This window comes from Corvus brachyrhynchos, unplaced genomic scaffold, assembly GCF_000691975.1.
Source record: "Corvus brachyrhynchos isolate BGI_N302 unplaced genomic scaffold, ASM69197v1 scaffold28, whole genome shotgun sequence".
NCBI lineage: Eukaryota > Metazoa > Chordata > Aves > Passeriformes > Corvidae > Corvus > Corvus brachyrhynchos.
The window spans coordinates 2,649,393-2,654,271 of record NW_008246058.1 but is presented as its reverse complement, the minus strand read 5'-3'; the positions used below and the strand labels follow the sequence as shown (position 1 = coordinate 2,654,271).

Genomic DNA, 4,879 nt, shown 5'->3' with positions numbered 1-4,879 from the left:
GCACAACACATGGAAGTTCCATAACTATTGACCAGAGGGGAAAAGGGAAAATTGCCATGCTTCAGCATGGCTGACAGAGAAGTTTGGGAAAAAGGACTTTGCTGCCTGGTACAGATCTTTTTTGAGTTATACTGTTCTTGCCATTATTGGAAACAAAGCACACCCAACTTCCCACTTTATCCTCTTCTCCCCAGGTAGTGTTCATCCAAGATTGGACAGCAGGTTTGGGATGTGGATAATTGGCAAAATAAAATGAAAAAATTAATTCTGTTCCAAGTACAGAAAAAACCCCAAAACTTCAATCAAAAAACCAGCGAAAACCAAACTTCTACCAAAAAGCTATGTGGTTTTGCTCTTCATCATCACTTTCTGCATTCAGAGCCACATACACACTTTTAATGGACTTTTTCCAGCAGAAGGAATGGTGGAACCTTGGAACAAGCAATTTTTGCAGATGGGGACATAGGGACAGAGTCATTAAGTTGCTTCCCTAAACCTCAGTGTGACCCATTCTGTGTGGATGGCAGAGCTGGGCACCAAGTGAACACTGTTTCGGAGAGTTCTCTCACCCCTCCCAGCAACTGCAAGAAAAACACAAAAGTAAAAGGCTTCTTTCCATTTTGGAGCTGAGGGTCTTTCTTTCTGATCCCAGCACTCTGAGGTTACTGCACAGATGTGATTTATGCAGTAATTAAATCTGCAGAATAGGGTTAGGTGCCTAAATGCCTTTAAAAATGGTATTTAAAAGACGAGTCCTTGAGGCCCAACATTCCGAGGCACTGACTCCCACCAGTCCCCACAGAGGCCAGGGGAGCGCTTGGTGCTTAAGCCACAGCACGGCCCTGAGCCAGAGAGCTCAGTGCTGTGATCCCTGAATGGCCTCTCCCAATGTACAGCTATCTATTTCATGCTCATTTGTGTGACTTTGAAGCAGGAAGACATTGTGCGACAGTCCATCCCCTTGCTGAATAGCACCCTGAAAATTATTGCAGTAGATAGGTACGGCGAGACTGACAAAGGAAGTGCTTCTTAGGCCTGCCAGTGCCAGCTCCCTGATTGCTTGCTGTATTTGATCTGGCATTTGTCTGGCGTGACTCATTCCCTGCAGCCCCAGGAAAATGTGCTCTCTATCAGCACTTTAGAGGCTCTATTGCTCAGTGTTAGGAAACAGAAGGAAATTCCTTTCAAATGTGTTTCATCAAAATGGTGGGCTAAGTTTTCTTAAGATGTCAAGCCTGTTAAGAAAAGGGAGGAAAATGGCACAAGAGAAGAGAAATTTATGACCATAAGAGAAGAGAAATTTAATATGTAGGCTGCAAGGTGGTGAAAAGGTTGTATTTAAAAAGTAACATTTTTCTATATATAAAGTAACATTTTTCTATATATATATTTCTAAGTTTTCTTAAGATGTCAAGCCTGTTAAGAAAAGGGAGGAAAATGGCATACCTGTATGACCACAAGAGAAGAGAAACTTAATATGTAGGCTGCAAGGTGGTGAAAAGGTTGTATTTAAAAAGTAACATTTTTCCCCTATACCAGGGAAAAAGGGATTTCATGCTGGCTCTTCAGCAGACTGTCTTGCTCCCCACGTACTTCCTGCCAAGAAGTAAGTGGAAAATTTGCTCTTGACTTTAAAACCAGCACTGTGTGTGCTATGGTGACACTATTACCTATATTCTGTTACTCTATACTTACTCATGCAGGACCTGGCAGCCTGTGACAGGAGCTGGATGGTATGTGGACAGGAGCTGAACAGTGTGTAAAAAAGGATCCACCTACGCTGGGGGAGCTGAGTTCTCAAACACCATTTGCACCTGGTCTTGATGGATCAGGGTTGGACAAGGCAGCAGAGAAAACACCTGAAAGCCAAACTGGCCTAATGAACGCTCCTCATTATTCAAAAAAGATGTGGTTACATTTTATCATAAAAAAATGTGCATTATTTAAGCTGAACTAGACAAATGGTTCTACTTTAGATTTACAGTAGAGTGTGGCAAAGTAGAATTATAACTACCTTTTACCTCTCTTTGGACCTGGATGGTGCTGAGTATTCAGACCGTAAAAGGGTATGTCAGCAAAGACTCAGTGTGAACGTTATTTTGCCCATGTACCTGGGGAGCAGGGAGGAGATGATGGGGACATTTGTGCCAAATATACTCATTAAGCCCTTTTTTTGTTTTCAGGTGTTGCTAATTCAGGTACAAATCAGAACAGGGATGGGACAACTCAGCAGGTTTAAACAGCCCATGATGATGCAGTGGGGCAGGCTCTCTTACAGCATCCCCAGTATTTTCCCATATGATCATGAGCTAATCCTGTACTTCCTATCTTCCATTTACTCCAGTTCCTTTAAGGAATTGCTCTTCCCAGTCAAGCACAGAAGACTAGGCAATGGTTAGATGAAGCAGGCTTGACAGAAGATTTAGCTGATGAGGGATTTAGCAAGGAAGGAGATTTAGCAAGTTTCCCCTCTGTTGACCTCATTCCCAACTGATTTCTTTTCTCTGGAGCCAAGGCCCCACACAGGGCAGCTTCTCCTGCTGCTAGTCACCTCCCTGCAGATAATCTGACCTTTTCTTTCTCCAGTATTGATAACACTTAGAAAAAAATTATAGATTGGACAGCAAACAGTTTTTATTGACAGTTTAGAGATATCCCGTGAAAACAGGACTAGAGCAGTTCCAGGGAGTCTGGGCTGCTGCTGCTGAGCTGCTCCACTCCTTCCCAGGACAGAGGGGCATGGCTTCCCCAGCACTGTCACTGCAGAGTTGATGGGGGATGTCATCAGCACTACCCCTTGAACCAGGCAGGCAGAGAGGATTTCGGCTTAAGTCCCCAACATACGTGGACCAGAAATAATTTTGGTATTCTGCAGGTTAAATCAGAGTTCCTTTTTCCTTCTTCATGTGTCATGTTCTGATCAACACTCCTTTGTCTTGGTAGGCTATTCCTAATTTGTATAATAAAATCTGTTGTCTCCTTGGACAAGAAGTTTCTCTCTGAACTACATAGACGCCAATTGTTATTGAAATGCGTGACATTCATTTTGTGTGTTTGTTCCCAGGAAACAAAATGAGCAGATTTTTCATTTTGTTCCTGTGGTTTTGCTAAGCTAGCAGGCCATATTTTATCAACACCAGACCAGTAAGCATCCTCTCTTTTGAAAAATTTGAACAGAATTCCTGCTTTCCTCTGTGTAAATATGGGGGGAAAGGAGCAGGAACTGTGCATCTACTCTTTATAATGTCTCAGACAGTGAATTGCATCCTGAGAGGGGAGCAGTGCGATGATACACATTTTTACAGGTGGGAAAACTGAGGCATGGCTTAGTGGTAAAGCTGGAATAGAGATGAGATGGTACTCTGAAAGCTCTGCATTGCCATGTCATGCAGCCCCCTTCACAGTGCTTGCATTCACCTTCCTGCTCTGCTCTGTTGGGCCCAAAATGTTCCATTCTTAATATGGTTGTTATTGACTTGAGGCCCTGGTCTTCAGTGAAATGTGTGGTTTCTCTTACTGGGGCTCCTGCAGCAGGCACTGCCCAAGGTTGAACATGGACTCCGAAACTTGCGCCATATGAAGTTCTACAGAGCTGTGTCATTTTTCTTCAGTGCTGATGGGGCTCTTTGCTGGGGAGAGGAGTCCTGCCCCATTCTGCATCTGCTCAATGAAGTGTCAGCTATGCAATCCCAGTGGCCCCCAAGAATAGCCTCATTTTATGCTTTGGCCAATAGAGCATCTCTCTTTGGGAAGGACTGCTCCAGAGAATGGAAACCACAAGAAATCTGCAGTGGTGACTAAATGTGGGAAAACATTTGCTAGTGTCAGGGAGCTGACCCAAAACTTTGAACCCCTTTATTATCTCCCTGGGGAAAATAGGTCAGAAAACAGTGCAAGAACACCAAGTGGAAGGGTTTCCTCCTTAAATTTCTTGCTGGAGTAAGGCAAGGGAACATAGAGTCATGGATTTATATCTGCAAAGATCCAATAATCTCAGGCCTTTATGGGCCTCAGGCTGATATGGGACTGTATTTGCTGCATGCTGAGGGAGAGAGTTTGAGAGCAAGCAGATCTGTAGTCTGGCTTGCGAATTTGTTTCACCCCTGCAAGCATCTCCTCCCCTCATGCAGAACCTGATTTTGAAAGGTTCATATGGCTGCAGCAAATTTCAGTTTATAAATATATTAATTTTTGGGTTGTGCACTTTGTGCATCATTGCAGTGCTTCAAATGTTCTCTCAGCATGCTGTTCATTACTGAATCATGGAGAACATATAGTAAGAAGTATGTGGGCTAAGAAATATTTTGTTTTTGTAATGCTTGTCTTGAGTCTGTGCATCATTTAACTTACAGTCTACGTTTGAAGCATACAGGTTATAATAATGTTTGACATGGGTGTCAAATCTGTTCATCTAGCTAAAATGAATCCTATTTCTCTTCTACATTTGTCTTTATCAGTCCAAAACCATGGGAAGATTTCTGTCAAAAATGAAGGCAAGGAGGTTTCTTTCTTCAGAAAAGGACAAAATAGAATATCAATGTATCTATTCTAAGGTCAAAAGTACACGAATAAATTCAGAGTTGTCATAATTTTGACAGCTGTGTTATCTTTCTTGTAACAAAAAAGAATTTTCAGAGAATTTTCTCTATTGCTTTCACAGAATATCTTGGAAAACAGGATACTAGAGGGATTTTAAAAAATATTGAAATCTTTCTTTTTCATGCCAATATGTCAAACTACTTTGAGAAAAAAAGAAAAAAAAAGAGAAGCAGTGAGCAATTCATGTATTAGGAACTGATTTTTAATTTTTGCTAACATTTCTGAAATCTACCTGTGCAAGTACATAGGTTATTATCTATCTCCACATTTATGCTTGGAA

The 4,879-nt window shown here is 42.0% G+C and overlaps 1 long non-coding RNA gene across 1 annotated transcript in view; it reads left to right on the top strand.

Annotated features, from left to right (window-relative positions):
- Positions 1–4,589, top strand: part of LOC108449566 — a 6,770-nt gene extending 2,181 nt beyond the window's left edge. Inside the window, exons 2-3 of the long non-coding RNA XR_001865783.1 lie at positions 1,540–1,606; positions 1,704–4,589. This is a non-coding gene — a long non-coding RNA (uncharacterized LOC108449566). The remainder of the gene's footprint in view (positions 1–1,539; positions 1,607–1,703) is intronic.
- Positions 4,590–4,879: the final 290 nt, after the last annotated feature.